This window comes from Ursus arctos, unplaced genomic scaffold (genome assembly GCF_023065955.2).
Source record: "Ursus arctos isolate Adak ecotype North America unplaced genomic scaffold, UrsArc2.0 scaffold_17, whole genome shotgun sequence".
NCBI classification, from domain to species: domain Eukaryota; kingdom Metazoa; phylum Chordata; class Mammalia; order Carnivora; family Ursidae; genus Ursus; species Ursus arctos.
The window spans coordinates 45139251-45159413 of NW_026622841.1; the positions used below are offsets into that span (position 1 = coordinate 45139251).

Genomic DNA, 20163 nt, shown 5'->3' on the forward strand with positions numbered 1-20163 from the left:
GGTAGTACAACTTTAGCTCATTCTTTCCAAAGGTTGTGTAAAAGTTCGGGATATGATTCACCACTGTTTTCTTGATCGTTCTCCTCTTGATAGACATTTAGCAGCTACTGTCATCTTTCTGCTTCTCAGTCATATTTTAGCACTCAAAACACTCTCCAAAATCCTCTCCTCTGGGAGGAAGAGATAAAAAGAACTGTAGTCCCCAGGTGAGGACTGGCGAATACATCACAGCTGAAGTGCCAGTTCAGACTGGTTTGCAGTGCTCGCTGCTTTGTGGTTTGCTGTGTTGAGAAGGATCATGAGGCTGAGTGGGAGTGTCTAGGTCAACCAGCATGTTCTACCATGGTTGTAGAAATGAAGGAGAGGAACAGGTGCCATGCCTTTGCTTCTTCCTGCCCTAAATGACTCACCTGAGTTGTGTTACATGCCTGAACAGAGTGCCCTTTCTGTGGCCACTCTTATTTCCTACTAGAAATCTTGAAAATCATTTGATGCAGTGTATAACCGCATTAAAGTTAAGAGTCCGATGCCCTGAGTTCAAGCCTTGGGCTGCTGATGACTTAGCCATATAATTCATTGAGATCATAAAAGCCATCATTTGGGAATGACTTCATCTTCTCACTACAATCTTTGCACATCAACTTGCCCTCCTGCTTCCTTCTTCCTTTCTGTTACAAAAGAAGCAATGCCTCTCCTCAGTGAGAGCCATCCCCTCCTCATTCGTCCATGTGCCCATCCCCTTGTACCTTCTCAAGAATGTCTGTTTGGTTGTTGTTCTTCCACGTTCCCTTTCAATACCACATCATTTTAAATACTAGCCTAAAATTCCCGGAATAGTTTCCTCTTGCTGCTATAGCAAATTACCATGAATGTGCTTGAACAGTACAGATTTATTTTCTTACAGTCCTGGAGGTCAGAAGTCCCAAAGTCAAGGTCTTGGTTAGGGCAGTGTTTCCTCTGGAGGCTCTGGGAAAGAATCTATTTCCTTGCCTTTTTTGAGTTTCTGGAGACCACCTGCATCCGTTGACTTGAGGACCCATCCTTCATCCTCAAAGCCAGCAGTGGGACATCTTCCAGGTTCTCCCTCTGACTCTGACTTTTCTCTCTCACTTTTTTAAAGGATGTTAAAGATTACAGGGGGCCCACCCAGGTCATCCAGGGTATCCTTCCCATCTCAAGGTCCTTAACTCAGTCACATCTGCAGAGTCCTCTTACTATGTAAGGTAATATATCCACAGGTTCTGGAGGTTAGGACATGGACATGTTTGGGGGACCATTAGTCTGACCACCACAGTTCCCAAATTTACATCTCTAACCCTGACCTCTTGTTAGAGACTTAGATACTCAGCTGTCAGCTGGATAAATAAATGAATTTTTGATCTTTGTCCTAGACCCTCCTCCTCCTCCTCCTGGAGTTTGCCTCATTTTAGTAAATGGCACCTCCTTCCTCTTCTAAAACCAGAAACCTAGGAGCGGTTTGTGACATTCATGTGCCACATCCATGAAACCCAGCCCAAAGCTGTCCATTCTATTTTAAAATCATACCTCGAAGCCATGTATGTTCTCTTACTATAGGGTTAAAAGGTAGGCTCTGGGGCTGGAGGCTGTTGATAAATTACGGCTCTACTAATTCCTATATCCTTTGGAAAGTTACTTCACTTTTCTGTGCCTCATTTCTTCATCTGCAAGTGAGTCAGGAGCTTATCATGATAAATATTTATACTTAAAACAGCGTCCCGCACACTGAGCTCTCATTATCACCTGTGCCATACCCACTCCTGTCCAGCCTCTTAACTACCATGCTTCCAGCCTTGCCCCTCTGAAGTTCACTCTGTATACACCACCCCCAGTGACACTTGTAGACACCTCATTGCATTCCCTTGCCTAAAATCCTACGGTGGCTTCTCATTGCATTGAGAATAAAAATCAGACTCCTTAACAGGCCTTCAAGGCTCTTGACATGATCCACAGTTTGCCTGTGTTCTCAAATCAGTCTTGTCCCCTTACTCCCTCCACTTACTGCATGAGCCACCCCAGCCTTCCTCCAGCCCTGAAACATGGTAGTGACAGCAGGCTACTAGCTGTGGAATTAAATAAGACCAAGAAAAAGTATGCAAACCTCCACTTCATTTAAAACTTATTTTTAATTGCAACTCATAGTAAAAGATTAAATCAAGCTAATATTTAGAAGATGTAAAAAGATTTTAAAGATTCTTCTCTTAAAATATTTGTAAAGTATTTTGACTAAATGCTTAGTCGTCTTTTTAAAAGTTGCTTACAACTTCTGTTACTTCCTTTAAAATAACAGGATAATTTTGTTTGTTTAGACCTAAAGGCCATGTGACTTCCTGTTTTCCCTTAGCTACTTTTCCCTTATCAATCTCTTTAGGTTTTTGCAGATAGGCAGGATCAATGAAAATCTAATACAGTGGGTGAGACAAAACCTTTATGCAAGCATACAGTAGAGCCTGATTTTTCCAGAGCTAGGGGATTGCTTGATCATTTTTACATCATTTTTCAAGTATGCTCAGTGACTAAAAATTTTATAAAATTCCATGAAGCAAATAGATTTCTTATTCACAGTTTGGTTGAATTCTGTTGTGTAACATGATTTAAAAGGAGCGACACCTAATTTTGTGCGTGTATGTGTGTTTAAGAAGAGAAATGAAGTGGTTATGTTGAGTGAAATTGCTGATCTTACTGTAAAGTGACCACTTCCTGGTACAGGGGCTAAGCCAGTCATGCCCACTGAAGCAACAAGATGTGAGGAGAAACTAAAGGAAAACTGGTTCTGTAGAAAAGACCGTTCTGCAAGCAGCTGAAGTGTAGACATAATAGAAAGAACTATTTTAGGGAAGAAGAGTGAGTCCTTCATATCCCTACCCTTTCTGTTCCACTTTTACTGTATTGCTAACCTCTTCTCCTACCAGAGCTCTCAAATACCTCTAAATTACCTCCTCCCCTGAGTAGTCTTTGCTGACTCCCCCTGGCAGAATTAACCATTTCTTCTTTTGTGCTCCCTCATTGACACCTACCTCTTCATGGTACTGTGCTGGTCTCTGTATGATCACGGCTACCCTATCTTCCTAAATCCCTGAGTTCCTCTCTGAATGTTGAACGCAGGTTTTGAACAAATGCCACTGGTATTTCTGTCCTCCCTAAAAATATATTGGTATTCAATACAAGCACAAGAGAATCAGTCAGTAGTGCTTGCTGATTTCATACAGTCTGCATGCTCCACTGTGGATTCCGTGTAGGAGAGGATGGATGGCAGACAAGAAGAGAGCCGGGGTGAGGTGGTACTAAAAGACAGAATTTATTCTTGAGGAATTTACAGTCCGGCTGGGGCTATGAGATCTGCTCACAGAGAGTGGGGTGGGTGGGGGAGGATGGAAAAGTAGCTGGGGGGGGACAATTTGGGGTGTTTGACTTTGTGAATCTCTGATAATCTTCTAAGGAAACATTTGTTACCAGTAAAATAATTTTGTGGCTGTTATTGTTTAGAACTGGTCTGACATCAGGCTCCTCCACTATGAGCCTGCTTCTTCCTCTCCCACTCCCCCTGCTTGTGTTCCCTCTCTCACTGGCTATCTCTATCTCTATCTCTGTTGAATAAATAAATAAAATCTTAAAAAAAAAAAAAAAAAAAAGGGGCGCCTGGGTGGCACAGCGGTTAAGCGTCTGCCTTCGGCTCAGGGCGTGATCCCGGCGTTATGGGATCGAGCCCCACATCAGGCTCCTCCACTATGAGCCTGCTTCTTCCTCTCCCACTCCCCCTGCTTGTGTTCCCTCTCTCACTGGCTATCTCTATCTCTATCTCTGTTGAATAAATAAATAAAATCTTAAAAAAAAAAAAAAAAAAAAAAAAGAACTGGTCTGACGGAGATAGCAGTTTCACCAAATTCCTGCCTTTTAGATATTATAACTTCAAAATATGTTGGTTTTCTTACTGTCTGTTCATTTTCCTTTTTAGAAACATGTTGAGATCAGTTGCTCAAGAAAGGCTTTCTTGCTAGGTTTTCCTCTTAATGCTATTTTGGTCGAAATGTGCATGAATAATGCATATAATCCAATAGTGTAGACTGGCAAAACCAATAGATAGTTATGTCATGAAATTGAAGCCAGTTTTAGCAGTTCTCAGCTGTTGCAAGGGTGGGCGCTCATGTCTTTTTAAGTCAAAACTTTCAAAATGGAAAGTGGTAATATAACGATTTGGTTTCGTCCGGAGGAGACTAACACAGAACCAGTTACGACCTATGTCAAATAAAGTTTAATCCAGTAAGTACTACAGGTCATAGTGGAGAACCAGTGATACCATCTCCGCTGATGTTTTACATCTAGAAAACACAGGGTCTGACCACGGTGGTCACTGTTGTCTCCTTCTACAGTTTATTTCTGAAGTAGCTGTCCATTTCTTGCCCTGTTGTGTGTGTCTTCACTGTAGTCTGCACCTGCCTAGTACTTGGCAGTAACACCCACCTCTGTATTCCTAGCACCCACTCCTCTTTTGTTCCCCCTTCCCTTTTTCTGACAATTAGCCATACTGCCTTGTTCTTGCTCTTTTTCTGGTTATTAAGTTTTTGTGCATTCCTTCCTTATCTCCTCGGCAACACTACATTCCCTTAAGGGCAGAGACCCTGTATTAACTTTTGTATCTTCTCTACTGCCCGGTACAAAACATATTAATTAGTTGACGTGATATACAGCAAATTGAGTGTTACAGAATATGGCTGTTACTAAACACCTTCCGTTTGTAACATGAAGAAATATTCTGGAGAAAATCCGAGGAGTGGCAGGGGCTCTTCATCTGGGTTTGTGTTTGTAGCATTTAAAAAAAACTCTCCAGCGGCTTACTTATAATGTGTATGTGTTGTAGGTAAACACTGCTGAATGTAATTTATCCGTTAGGTTTTGGCTTGATCTTCTGGGCCCGTCTTCGTTTTTTTGAAATGTTGGTATTGACTAAATTAATGTCTCCATTAAATATTTATTGTAAGCCACTTGCATTTTGTACTTTCCTTAGTATTGGAAGGATTTCATTAAGCAGATACAACTATGAATGCCCGCTGTGTGCAATGCACTTTGTTAGGCACAGCAATACCAAGATAGGTAAGCCCTGGTCCATCAATCTGGGGGGTTCGCAGTCAGTGAACACATGGAGATAGTGTCAGTGTAATCAGTGTACAAGGGATCTGGCCCTCCAGCCCATCCCAGCTGGACACCCATCTCCGACACCAGACCTTCAAGTTTGCCTTTCTCAGGAACTATGTCAACACCATTCTCTCTGTTATGTATGGCCCACAGTTTGACGCCTGTCTCCTGTCTTTGGACCCACTCTCAGAAACCTTGATCCCAACATTGACTGCCCCGTATCATCTCCATTTTTTAAAAAAGAAGATTTTATTTATTTATTTGAGAGAGCAAGAGAGAGAGTGAGCATGAGCAGGGAGGGAGGGAGAGGGAGAAGCAGACTCCCCTGCTGAGCAGGGAGCCTGATGAGCTCTATCCCAGAACACCAGGATCATGACCTGAGCTGAAGGCAGATGCTTAACTGACTGAGCCACCAAGGTGCCCCACATCATCTTCATCTTTACACCACCCCTCACTCCATATGTACCCTCATGTCGCTCCTTTGAGGCCTAGCTTGCTTGGGGCAACATGGGATCAGTTCCCTGCCTTTCTCTCCCTGCGTTGTACTCAGCTGGCAGAATTCTGGACCATCCCTCTCCCCCTTCCAGCCCCAGTCCTCAAGGGACGAGGTGAAGCTGGAGACACATCGAGGGCCACAGCGGTGGATCTGGCTGTAAGCCCATGGCCGCTAAAGTCCGTGTTGTGCCCTTTGGCGGCCCAGCGGTCCTACTCCATGCCTGTAGTCCACTGCTTTCACATACTACTTTCGTGCTTATGTCAGCTACAACTTCTCATACCACCTTCTCCATCCTGCACCATCTGAGGCCATTGTTGATGTTACCGAGAAACTCCTCATGATTCCACTTTTGAAGCCATCGCACACCTGGCTGTGCCCATATGTGTACATGTTCTGCCTTCTCTGCTTTGTGTTGATGAGTGTTATGTCCCTAACTGAAACCACCCCCTCCATTTGTGCCTGGGATTCCCCCCCCACAACACACACAGTATCTACAGGCGGACATCTGTGCAGCTCCTCCTCTTTCCCAGGTAACCTGTTATTCCTTGTTCCGATCGGCTGTCTTATCTTTACAATGCTAAATCTTATAAAAATACCTCTGATCCCACATTACCGTCCGTTCTTGCCATCTGTCTTGAACACCCCGTTTATATGTTCCCACCACTGCCCGCAGTGCTCTTGAGCAGGTCACCACTGCACTGCCCTCCTCTGCCTAATTGCGTGGTTCTTTCTCGGTTCTCCTCTTTCTTGACCCTCACCAGCACTTCAGGTTGTTGATTACACCCTCCTTCTTAGAACATTTTCTTTACTTAGCTTCCAGAATATCACATTTGATTTCTTTCTCTGTTTCCTTTGCCAGTCCTATTGCATCTTTCCAGCTTCTGATAGTAGAGTGCCGCAGGGGGCAGGCAGGGAACCTCTTTTCTGTCCACACTTACCTCTAGGTCCTTTGTACTCCGAGTGTGGTCTGAGGGTTAACATCAGCATCACCTGGGAGCTTGTTGGAAACGTAGAACCTAACGCCTCAGTTCAGACTGCGTGAAGAGAAATCTGCATTTTTTCCGAATCTGTAGGTGATTCATACGGACATTAAAGCTTGAGCAACATTGCCTTAAGTGGCCCCATGGTGGTCCTGTGCCTTTAAATATTGTCTGTATTCTGATAAATCTGTAATTTTGTATCTCCAGCCTTTGTCTTCCCCCTGAATTTCAGACTCATGTCTAGCTATCTACTTGGCATATTCACTTTCATGTCTAAGATAGCTTCTACATGTCTTAAAATGTCCTGAAGAGAACTCCTGCTTTCTACTCAAAGCCTGCCCTTTTTGCGGTCTTCTGCATTTTGGTAGATGGAAGATCTGTCTTTCCAGGGGCTTTGGCCAAGGCTGGGGACCTTTGACTTCTCCATCACAGACGGTTTTTTGTGCCTCTCATCTACCTTCAGTCCATCAACAAATTCTATTAGATGTACCTTCAAAATGCATCGGGGGGTACCTGGGTGGTGCAGTTGGTTAAGCGTCCAACTCTTGCTTTTGACTCAGGTATGATCTCAGGGTTGTGGGATCAAGCCCTGCATTGGGCTCTGCACTGAGCGTGGAACCTGCTTGTGTTTCTTTCTCTCCCTCCCCCTCTCCTGCTCCCCTCCCAGCTTGTGCTCTCCCTTTAAAAAAAAAAAAAAATCTGGCCGCTTGCCATATTAGACTCTTATTACCCAGACCTGCGCCCCCGCCATCTCTTGCCCGGGTTGTCAGTGTGGTTTTCTGACCGATCTCTCTGCCTGCAGCCTTATCTCCAGAAGTGTTCTAAACCCAACATTCACAGCGATCATTCTGAAACATGAATCCGTTCACACCAGTTCTCTGCACAGAACCCTCCAATGGCTTTGCTTCTTGGCTGGAATAAAAGCCAAAGCCCTACACAATCTGGCCCTCTGCCACCATTCTGAAGTCCGCCTCTGTTGTCCTCACTTCTGTCCCTCTGACCTCAGTGCTGGTTCTTCAACTTGCCGATCATGTTCCCCCTCAGACCTTTTCTTTTTCAGATTCAAGTTAGTTAACATATAGTGTAGTATTGGTTTCAGGAATAGAATTTAGTGATTTTCACTTACATACAACACCCAGTGCTCATCACAACAAGTGTCCTCCTTAATGCCCATCGCCCAGCCAGCCCATTCACCCACCTCCCCTCCAGCAACCCTCAGTTTGTTCTCTATAGTTAAGAGTCTCTTACGGTTTGCCTCCCTTTGTGTTTTTTTTTTTTTTTAAAGATTTTATTTATTTATTTGACAGAGACAGCCAGTGAGAGAGGGAACACAGCAGGGGGAGTGGGAGAGGAAGAAGCAGGCTCCCAGTGGAGGAGCCCGATGTGGGACTCGATCCCGGAACGCCAGGATCATGCCCTGACCCAAAGGCAGACGCTTTAACGACTGTGCTACCCAGGCGCCCCTCCCTCTGTGTTTTTATCTTATTTTTTTTCCTTCTCTTACCCCTTTGTTCATCTGCTTTGTTTCTTAAATCCACGAGTGAAATCATATGATATTTGTCTTTCTTTGACTTATTTCACTTAGCATAATACCTTCTAGTTCCATCTACATCGTTGCAAATGGCAAGATTTCATTCTTTCTATGGCTAAGTAATATTCCACTGTGTGTGTGTGTGTGTGTGTGTCACATTTTCTTTATCCATTCATCTGGTGATGGACATCTGGGCTCTTTCTATAGTTTGGCTATTGTGGACATTGCTGCTATAAACATTGGGGTTCATGTGCCCCTTTAAAACACACTTTATATCCTTTGGATAAATACCTAATAGTGCAATTGCTGGGTCATAGGGTAGCCTCACTTTTAGCTTTTTGAGGAACCTCCATACAGTTTTCCAGAGTGGCTGCACCGGTTTGCATTGCCACCAACAGCGTAAGCGGGTTCCCCTTTCTCCACATCCATGCCAACGTTTATCGTTTCCTGAGTTGTTAATTTTAGCCATTCTGACCAGTGTGAGATGATATCTTGTTGTGGTTTTGATTTGTATTTCCCTGATGCCGAGAGATGTTGAACATATTTTCATGTGGCTGATAGCCATTTGTATGTCTTTATTTTATTTATTTATTTATTTATTTATTTATTTATTTATTTATTTTTATATTTTATTATATTATGTTAGTCACCATACAGTACATCCCTGGTTTTTGATGTAAAGTTCGATGATTCATTAGTTGCATATAACACGCAGTGCATCATGCAATACGTGCCCTCCTTACTACCCATCACCAGCCTATTCCATTCCCCCACCCCCCTCCCCTCTGAAGCCCTCAGTTTGTTTCTCAGAGTCCATAGTTTCTCATGTATGTCTTTGGAAAAGGGTCTATTCATGTATTCTGCCCATTTCTCAACTGGATTATTTATTTCTGGGGTGTTGAGTTTAATAAGTTCTTCATAGATTCTGGATACTAACCCTTTATCTGATATGTCATTTGCAGATATCTTCTCCCATTCCGTTGGTTGCCTCTTAGTTTTGTTGATTGTTTCCTTCACTGTGCAGAAGCTTTTTATTTTGATGAGGTCCCAATAGTTCATTTTTGCTTTTGTTTCTCTTGCCTCCAGAGACATTTCTTGTAATAAGTTGCTGTGGCCTAGGTCAAAGAGGTTGATGCCTGTTTTCTCCTCTAGGATTTTGTTAGTTTGCTGTCTCACATTTAGGTCTTTTGTCCATTTGGAATTTATTTTGTGTATGGTGTAAGAAAGTGGTCCAGTTTCATCCTTCTGCATGCTGCTGTCCAGTTTTCCCAACACCATTTGTTGAAGAGACCATCTTTTTTCCATTGGGTACCATTCTTTCCTGCTTTGTCGAAGATGAGTTGATCACATAGTTGTGGGTGCATTTCTGGATTCTCTATTCTGTCCCATTGATCTGTTGTCTGTTTTTGTGCCAGTACCATACTGTCTTGATGATTATAGCTTTGTAATACAGCTTGAAGTCTGAAATAGTGATTCCTCCAGTTTTAGTTTTCTTTTGCAACTTTGACTATTCGGGGTCTTTTCTGGTTCCTTATAAATTTTAGGATTGTTTGTTCCAGCTCTGTGAAAAATGTTGATAGTATTTTGATAGGGATTGCATTGACTGTGTAGATTGCTTTGGGTAGCGTAGACATTTTAACAATATTCTTCCAGTCCATGGGCATGGAATGTTTTCCCATTTCTTTGGGTGTTCCTCAGTTTCTTTCATAAGTGCTCTGTAGTTTTCAGCATACAGATCTTTTACCTCTTTGTTTGTCTTATGGTTTTAGGTGCACTTGTAAATGGGATCAATTTCTTGATTTCTCTTTCTGCTGCTTCATTATTGGTGTAGAGAAATGCAACAGATCTCTGTACATTGATTTTATATCCTGCGACTTCATGAATTCATGAATCAGTTCTACCAATTTTTTGGTGGTCTTTTGGGTTTTCTTCACAGAGTATTGTGTCATCTATGAATAATGAAAGTTCGACTTCTTCCTTGTCAATTTGGGTGGCTTTTATTTTTTTGTTGTCTGATTGAGGCTAGGACTTTCGGTACTATGTTGAACAACAGTGGTGAGAGTGGACACCTGTGTCATGTTTGTGACCGTAGAGGAAAAGCTCTCAATTTTTCCCCCATTGAGGATGATAATAGCTGTGGGTCATATGTGGCCTTCATGATGTTGAGGTATGTTCCTTCTATCCCTACTTTCTTGAGGGTTTTTATCAAGAAAGGATGCTGTATTTTGTCACATGCTTTTTCTGCATCTATTGAGAGGATCCTCTCATGGGGTTCTTAGCCTTTCTTTTATTAATTTGACGCATCATGTTTGTTGTTTTGCGGATATTGAACCACCCCTGAAGCCCAGGAATAAATCCCACTTGATCATGGCGAATAATCCTTTTAATGGACTGTTGGATTTGATTAGCTAGGATCTTGTTGAGAATTTTTGCATCCATGTTTATCGGGGATACTGGTCTGTAATTCTCCTTTTTAGTGGGGTCTTTGTCTGGTTTTGGGGTCAAGGTAATGCTGGCCTCATAGAGTGAGTTTAGAAGTTATCCTTCCATTTCTATTTTTTGGAACAGTTTCAGAAGAATAGGTATTTTAATTCTTCTTTAAATGTTCAGTAGAGTTCCCCTGGGAAGCTCTCTGGCCCTGGACTCTTGTTTTTTGAGAGATTTTTAATAACTGGTTTAATTTCTTTGCTGGTTATGGGTCTGTCCAAATTTTCTGTTTCTTCCTGTTTCAGTTTTGGTAGTTTATATGTTTCTAGGAACTTACCCGTTTCTTCCAGATAGCCCAATTTGTTGGCATATAATTGTTCATAATTTTCTCTCATAATTGTTTATATTTCTGCAGTGTTGGTTGTGATTTCTCCCCTTTCATTTTGTGATTTTATTTTTTTGGGTCCTTTCTCTTTTCTTTTTGGTAAGTCTGGCTAGGGGTTTATCAATTTTGTTAATTCTTTCAAAGAACCAGCTCCTAGTTTCATTGATCTGTTCTGGTTGGTTTTTGTTTGTTTGTTTTTTTCTATAGCACTTATTTCTGCTCTCATCTTAATTATTTCCCTTCTTCTGCTGGTTTTAGGCTTTATTTGCTGTTATTTTTCCAGCTCCTTTAGGTGTAAGGTTAGGCTATGTATTTGAGATTTTTTTTGCTTCTTGAGGAAGGCCTGTATTGCTATGTACTTCCCTCTTGTGACTGCCTTTGCTGTGTCCCAAAGGTTTTGTTTGGACTGTCATGCTTTCATTTTCATTTGATTTGCTTCAGTGTATTTTTTAAATTTCTCTTTTTAATTTCCTGGTTAACCCATTCCATTACGTAGTAGGATGTTCTTTAACCTCCCTGTATTTGTGGTCTTTCCAAATTTTTTCTTATGATTAACTTCAAGTTTCATAGCGTTGTGGTCTGAAAATATGCATGGTATGATCTCTAGTCTTTTTGTACTGGTTAGACCTTTGCTTTTCATTATTTCCTCTGCTTGGAACTCTCTTATCCCAGATATCTACAGTACTTGCTCCCTCACTTCATTCTTCTGCTTGGAAAGACCTTCACTATATCAGTTTTTATCCCCTCCCCTTTTTTGCCCTTAAAAAAAAAACAAAACAAAACAGCACCTTTCACATAATATTCATTTGTTTGTTGATCTCCTACAATTAAAATGTAGGCTCTTCAGTGAGGGCAGGATTTTGTTTAGTTCACTGTTATATTCCCAGCCTCCAAGATAGTGCTAAACAAAGAAAGGGGTGCTCGATATAGATCGGTTGAAGAAGTTAATGAGTACTACCAAATGGTATGTCAGAAGGGTTACAGTAATTCAGAGAGGCTGCTAACTGCTTGACAAAGTTAGACAAAGCATCACATTTGAGGAGTGTTTTAAAGAGTCAATAAGGATTCTCCATACAGATATGACGGGGTAGAATATTCTTTGTGTAAGAAGACAACACATGCAAAGATAAATAGTTTTCGGAAACCTCATGAAATGTGCTGTGGCCAAAGCAGAGGTGAGTGTTTAGAGAGGTGAGAAGTAGTGATGAGATGAAGCCAGGAAGGTGATTTAGGACCGGGTGATAATGAGTCTTATGATAAGTTTGTGCTGAAGAATTTGAATTTTAGTATATAGGGTTGGGAAGCCAACAGACATAATTATTAGAGGGGCATCGGATTAGTGTTTTATAAAGATTCATATATTTTTTTTAAGTCGACGTTGTAGAAGTCTTATGATCACGTTGTACTAAGAATTGGGAATTCAAAGAAAAGACGTGGTTCCCACTCAGGAGTTCACATTCTAGTAGAGTATTTGTGTTGTAGGAGTAAAGATTGACTCAGGATTCTAGTGTCCTAGATGAGAGATGACAATTTTGAATAAAAACAATTTAAGTGAGAATGGAAAGTTTCAGTTCTCTCCCTTTATTGCTTTAGTGAACACATATCCTTCTGACCTTTGCTCAGGGGTCAGGGACTTCCTCAAGGAAGCCCGGTGGACTTTGTTGACTTGGTCACATCCCCACTTGCAGGCTGCCTGCACCATTTTCCCATAGTTGAAAGTCTGTACAATTATTTGGTTTTTGTCAGCCCTGCCTGTCCACCAGATAGTACATTCTATGAGGAACTCTGCATCCCTGGCAGCTAGCATCGAGGCTGGCGTGCATTAGGAGTTCAAATACTTGAGCGAATGAAATTTTGGAATATATTTTTGAGGCCAAAATGACTGCACTTGAAGACTAGTTGGTCGTAGAGGATAATGATATATTTAGGATTCCCATCTCTTTTGGCGCCATGTTCTGCCCCCTTCCACATTCCTCGTTTTTGCAAGCAGCGGCAGCATCCCACTGTGAAAACTACAAATGTGGAAGTCATCTTCTTCCCGTTGGCTTGCCCCTCCCCCAGCCTTTCCTTACAGTTCACCTCCCCCTCGCTTGGGCCCCGGAGACCAGGATAGTACTCGTCTAACAGGTTTGGCTGCTTCTAGTCTTTATCCCTGCCAGCTGTCCCTCAGGTGGCATGTTGTCAGCTGTGGGAGGCTGAAAAATGACCCCCCAAAGGAAGGTTCACCTTCTAATCCTTGGAACCTGTAACCTTTTTTTTTTTTTTTTGGAAAAAAGATCTTGGCCGAAGCGATTAAGGATTTTGAGATGAGGAGATGATCATAGATGATCTGTCTGGGTGGGACCTGAATGTCGGTAGGATACTTCGGTCATAGAGTTGTGTGGCCACAGGCCCAGGAATGCAGGCAGCCCCCAGAGCTGGAAGACACAAGAAATGTGTTCTCCCTTGTGCCCCCAGATGGACGGTGGTCCTACCAACACTGTTCCTTTGGTCCAGTGAAGGTGAGTTTGAATTTCTGGTCTCCAGAATTATGAAGGACTAAATTTTTGTTGTTTTAAGCCACCAAGTTTGTGGTAAGAGTGGCCAGGGTACGCCGATAGATCAGAGCTATCTCTGGACTTTGACAGTAGAGTCTAACACTGATCTCTTCACACCCTAGAAAAACATGCTGATTACTACAGGTTAAGTCAAACTCTGTGAGCTGATTCACTTTAAAGCTTCAGCGCTGATGATCACATTTTTTCCCTCCGGCCACCCTCCTCTCTAGCTCTGCCGGATATTCTTGGACACACACTTGTTCTTTCAGGCTTGAGGGCTGTTTGCTGTTCCCTTCATACCTAGTACTCTCTTTTTCTGCCTTAAACTGGTCTTCATCATTGCAGCTCAAATGTCGTCTCTGCTTGGAAATGTACCTGGTTTCCTCACAAGTGACTTCTTCAACTGTTGCCACAAACGCTCTGTATAAGCAGATGTTTACTTATGTGTCTTATGTGGCTTACTTATTGGACTTTGACTACCTGGAGGGAACCAGCCTTGTCTCCTTAATCTTCCTGCACTAACTGAGCAGCTAGCTCTTGATCTGGTGTGTGGTAGATACTTGGCAAACAGTGATGTATTAAGTTGAAGTAACAAGAAAATATTTTGTTTTATAAGTATGGATTATTTATAATGAGCCTTAGTTCTAGAATTATTTTCTTTGTCAGAGTGAATGCATATGTGGCCTTCTCAAAAATAATTTCAGGGATGTCTGCAAGACGAACTGGGAAGCTATGAATTTAATCATCCAGAGTAGATACACATAAGATTCCCAGCAGTTCACACACTGCGGTTTGTGGAATTCTTCATCTTCAATTATGTGTGCGGATTTTGCAAGTTGTGGAAAACAGATTTAGTTGCTTGGGGACAAGCCAGTACTTTTAAGAAACTCTGTCATAAGCAACACTATACCATTTGACTGATTTTGACCTTGGACATCATTCAGGGAGGCTATGTCTAGAATGTCTCTTGCTCTTGAAGCTTGCTGCCAAGGTTCTGTTTCAAGCTTTTGTCACTTCCTTAGTAAATTATTGTAGTAGCCTCTTGGCAGCCCCTTCTGGACTCATTCTGACTTTCAGTTTATAATTTTTTAAAATGTGGTTGGTTTTATTTATTTTCTTTGTGTTCTTTATATTTACTATGTTATTTGAGTTTACACAGTCGTACCTTAAAGTGAAGTTAAAATTTGGCATGGATATTTTAAGCTTGGGTTACCTTGGGTTACTTTGGACATTTTTAGAATATGCCTAGTATGTGGGAAGCCAACAATAAAAGTATTAAATTGAATGTGTGTATCTCCCAACCATTTCCTGTTACCTTAAGTAACAGGGGAAAGGTTATTTGGACCTTATCCACAGTTCTTCCACATCTTGCTCCTTTGTACTATTTGTTCTCAAGCTTGTTTTCAAAGGTCATATAAAAAAAAGTTGATCAGGATAACATAAGAATTGTTGGCATGTTTACATTGTAAACTTCATGACCTCTTCTTTCAGCCTTCTAATAGGAGGAAAAACTCAAAAAAGTAGAGTTAATGATCCTCTTAATTCTGAAGTTTTTTAAAAACTACTTTATTGAGTATTTGTATGATTGACATACAAAAAGCTGTACATATTTAATGTATAAAATGTGAAGAGGAATTTTTAAAAGTCATGTCAACCCAGTCACAGCCATTGGTTTCCAGGCTATTTGGATGAGAGAGAAGAGATTGTAAAGTGAAAGGAGATTGTGTTCAAAATAATTCTGAGTCCTAATGTGGACAGAACTTTCAAGATCTAGGCCTTTGGAGATTTGCCACATTAAAACAGACTTTCTATTAATATTGCTGTTTTCCTTGAGAAAATAATCAGGCAGTTTCTACTTTTAAATGTTTGTAGGCTAAGGAATTTCTCTTACAAAATATGGTCTTTGTTCTTCAAAGTATTATTCTGACATTTTTTGTATAAAATGTAATTATCAATAAACCACCGTCCTTTTGTGACGAGGTGGGGAATAAACAAAGAGCCACAAATAAGGCCACATGAGGTTTTCCTTTTCTCATCATTACTTGGCGCTATACCAATTTCCCTAGTTGCCCATCAGAAGTTCAATAAGTAACATGGGGCAGCTTCATAAATTCCCTTACCCAGTTTCCCAGAGGGTGATGAAGTATCCTGAAAATTTGGTGCTGCTTTACTTATTATAGAAACACGTATGTTTGTAAGGGAAAATGCCACGGGAAATAGAATGGTGAAGGGCTAACTCTGCCTGAATTCCAGCTGTGTGTATCACACACATACGTCTCTTTTGCTGTGTTTGGAAATAGGTCTGTAGAAAAATCAACCTGTCCTGCTTCTGTGTGGTTCTGTTTCTCAGTGGCATTGAGGTGAGAGATGACAGGACCTTAGAATAGAGTCCACGCATCCAGCAGGATAGATCTTTGGCTTGACAGGTTTTTGTGTGTGTGTTTGGGTTTTGTTTCATTTTGTTTTTATTGTGGCAGTGTATACATAACATCAAACTTGCCATTTGTAAGTACACAGTTCAGTGGCATTAAGTACATTCACATTGTTGTGCAACCGTGACCGCCCCCCATCTCCAGAATTCTTTCATCATCCCAGACTGAAACTGAAACTCCCGACTCCGCACGCAGTAAAGACTGCCTCCCTGCCTCCCGCCTGTGTGTTTCTTTTTAAAGCACGAGCATCGCGGCCTTCCACTATTAGAAGAGAGCTCTGTAACCACCACAGTGCAGGCACTAAGCACTCTCTCCAAGTGCTTTATGCTTTCCACCAAGACATTACTATATTGACGCTTAACACTGGATGATAGATAAGGTCTGGTTTATTTGATATTTATACGTCTGGGCAAAACCGAAAAACCTGAAGTTTTAAAATTGAGATTTAAGATCTCAGAAGTGCTTAGATCCCTCACGGATATATTAGTACAGAGAGATTTGAAAATTACTTCTAGAGGCAGGCTTTACCTTGCTCGGTAAACCTCCACAGTGGCCGTGACCTTTTAGGTATTTAGCTACACATGTTTGAATTTAAACATATCTAGAACTGTGGGTCCCCATATGCAGTGAGGCTCTACTGAAGACAGATTGGCGTGGCTGATGCTGTGAAGGCAGAGTGTACTGAGAATGGCCTCCTTTTGCCAATAAAGTCAGTCCAAACTTTTTCACACTGTGTATAGTAGGCAGTCCTCTGTTGATAGTATTAGAAGTAATGAGCTTTCGTTCGTAAGCAGCTCGTTTTTATCTCAAGAGCACCGGAAATCATGTTGTTGATCATGTTTCTTGCTCTACGTTTGAAGCTGGAATGCTCAGAGACAAGTCTGTGATTGACACCAGAACCTCCCGGCACGCATTGGATGCTGCCTCCTTCCTTGCTTTATTTTATATTCTCGTTGTCCCACTGCCTGCCTTGCTTTTTATTTATCTTAAATAGCTTCACAAGCGACTCACAGATTGATCTCCATGCACTCACTCCTACTACCACTCCTGTTGTGTCTTCCGCTCCCATCTTCCCAAGGACCTCATTCCTGTCTCTGTTGGGTCCTGCTGAACAGAAAAAACAAGTCCTCTGTTGTAACTCTCTACCCAGCCCCCACTCTTATTTTTGTCACATAACAGCTCAATCATCAGATACAGTCCTTTCTAGACACCTTGTCCTTCGCTCTGTAAAACGGCTGATCCCTCCTATGTGGCCTACTGTCCCCATTCAGACTTCTGTTATACCTAGGAAAATTTAGTGAACTCAAGTGTTCACAAAACAGTCCACCTCTGCTAGACCCTGGGCGGGGACCAGATCTTACTGTTCTTTGACGTCAGGGTGCCTGCACTTGGTAAGGGGAGGGGAGGAATGAATGAGGCGATGTCAGATACTGTGGATGAGTCAGTAATTCTTTAAGAATTGAAAAATGGCCATTGGACTTCGCAGTGTTCAGGTGATTGGTGACCTTTGTTAGAGCCCTCCAGGGGAAAGGTGGGGATAGACTGTATTAGAGAGGGAAGGTGGTTGGGAAGAAGGATTGGAGGAGGGAAGAGATAGAAGAATTAGGAGAAAGGGGGTGGGGTAGAGGCAGACTAGGAGGGGCAGAGAGGGAGTCAAGTCGTACCACTAGCCACGGAGGACCAGGGTCTGTCCTGCCATCCGATGGTGTGTCTCTGGGGTGAGCTAGGCGTTCGGTAGTATGGATGAGAAGGTAGTAGGTCTTCAGCTTACGTTCACTAAGTTCAGGTCTTATTTTGGAAAAAGTCTCTTTGCTTCATAGAAGCTCTTAAATGCCTTACCTCTTGTTTGGTGTTTACTGTATATCTGCTTTTTGTTAATATTCTTTTTAGGTGAACATATGTCTTATGATTTGTAGCTCTTAAATAGCAAACGCACTGTCCTGTGAATAGTGCCGTTTAACAAATGCCTGAGGTTTTTTGCTTCCGTGCTTTTTGGTTTTCGTGACATCTAAATTATAAAGTACTGATGCATCTTAAATAATACTGAACTGATACGGACAAAACGATTTTGTTTGACTCTTCAAATTCTTAGTATTTTTCACATGAAACAAATTTGAAAATGTAGGTGTGAAAAATCCACCCCCAACTCCAGACTCAAGTTGTCGTCTTTGATACAGGATTTGCTCCGGCAGCTCCCACTGAACGACGCTCTTCCGTCCACCGGAGCACCAGCTTCTTTTTGCAAAGATTTACCTGAGGCACCACCTCTCCCACGTCGTCTTTCCTGATACCCATCTCCTTAGCCCAGAAAATTGACCGGTCCCCTTATTTCACCGTGCCCTACATGGGCTTCTGTTATTTTACTGCTCTCATCTGTATGTAGTTCTCAACCAGCCTGGTCTCTCTTTAAAAAAGAGAAAAGTTATTTATTTTTTTTTTGCTCTATATTTTAGAGTTGCAAATGGTATCCTGATTATTTTTGTCTTAGCCTTTTGTTAAAAGCATTTTTCTGTTGTATTGTTTTTGTAAGTGCAATTTTAACTAATTTCATCTAATGAGCAGCTGTCCTTTGTTATTGGCTATTCAGGTTGTCTTTAATTTTTTTTTCAATAAAAGATTGTTCCTGCCTGCTAAAATTGGCAATGAATAATAAGTCTCTTTAAATTTATTAAAATATGTCTTTCTTTGTTATAAGGTATATGACTGAACAAAGGTATATTTTTAAAAATTCCAGTAAAATTATATTTACAGAAAGTAAAAATAACTTCACTGGCATTGAAAGACTTTCTCCAAGTAACACCATTCGGAGGGTCCAGAGTTCAGAGCTCAAGATGTGTTGTCCAACCTGCAGTTGTATTTGCCCAGCAGCTGTTAGTGTGGTGTTCCTTGACGTTCAGTGAGTCATCTTATGATTTTCCTTCCGACTTTATGGTGATGTGAGAACGATATGCATTCAGTAAAAACTGCACTTCGAATTTTGCATTTGGATCTTTTCCAGAGCTAGCGCTAGGCAAGGGCAGCGAGCTGTGGCTCCCAGTCAGCCACGCAGTCACGAGGGCAAACAACCCATCGGCTGGCAAGCGTTCTCTACCCAGATGACCATTTTGTTTTTCAGAACAGCATTCAATAAATTACACGAGATATTCAACACTCTATTATAAAATAAGCTTTGTGTCAGATGATTTTGCCCAACCGTCAGCTAATGTAAGTGACTGAGCACGTTTAAGGTAGGCTAGGCTAAGCTGTGATGTTGGGTAGGTTGGGTGTATTAAATGCGTTTTTGACATGGTGAGTTAATTGGGACGTAACCCCATTGTAAGTCAAGGAAGATCTGTAATCAACCTAATGTGACAAAAATAAGGTTCCTTGATGTTGGCTAAGTTATAGAATGCTGCAGAGGGAAAAGAAAGCACTAAAAAAATTTGATTTCCTGAACAGGTGAGCCGTAATATCGGCAGATGATCAATAAATTCATTTAAAGAAGTTTGCTTGAATGTGCGTAAGAGTGCTTCCCTAGAGCCAAGGACAGTTGAGTGTATAGGCCTCTGCTTAAGAAGGGGAGTTAGACGTTACCTTGAATTTATATTTTAATAGAAATGTAGGTACAATTTGGAGTTTTTGGGAGATTGCTGCATTGAGCTGAAATATATAGAGCATTAAACGAGTCAGAAGACCTGGGTTCAAGTCCTGGTTCACCGAACTCACAAACCATGACCATCATCGCACTTGTTGACCTCACAGTCCCTCCTTGCTGTCACCAGGGCACCCTGGAGTGCTAAAAGGAGATGAAAAATGTGATCAGGCCTGAAAACTATAATGTGTTGTATAAAAATAAGTTGTCTTAGTATTCCCAAACAGGCAGATGGCTCTACCCGGAACACATAGCCAATTAGGAACGCGGTATTTCTATCCTAAAAATGCCTGCCTGATAATTGGATTTTATATGGACACTTTGAGCTTTAGCTCCTGAGGATTTAAATAATGTCATATCAGAAGAAGTATTTTTCGAAGTATTTTAAAATTACCTTTGTTTTTTTGTCTACAGTATTAGATGTAATTTAAACTTCCCACAAGTACAGCCACTATAGCTTTTTCTTTATATGTGAATTTTTAAAAAATGAATGCTTTGTTGGTAAGTTATGCTTAAGATGCTTGGAGAGGTAATGTAAAAATAGAAATTTGGGGGGGAACTACTGAATATGATTTCTTAAAGAATTGAGTAAT

The 20163-nt window shown here is 41.5% G+C and overlaps 1 protein-coding gene across 9 annotated transcripts in view; it reads left to right on the plus strand.

Moving 5' to 3' along the window:
* Nucleotides 1-20163, plus strand: part of OSBPL1A (oxysterol binding protein like 1A) — a 229285-nt gene that overhangs the window by 141635 nt on the left and 67487 nt on the right. The gene's annotated exons all lie outside the window — the stretch shown is intronic.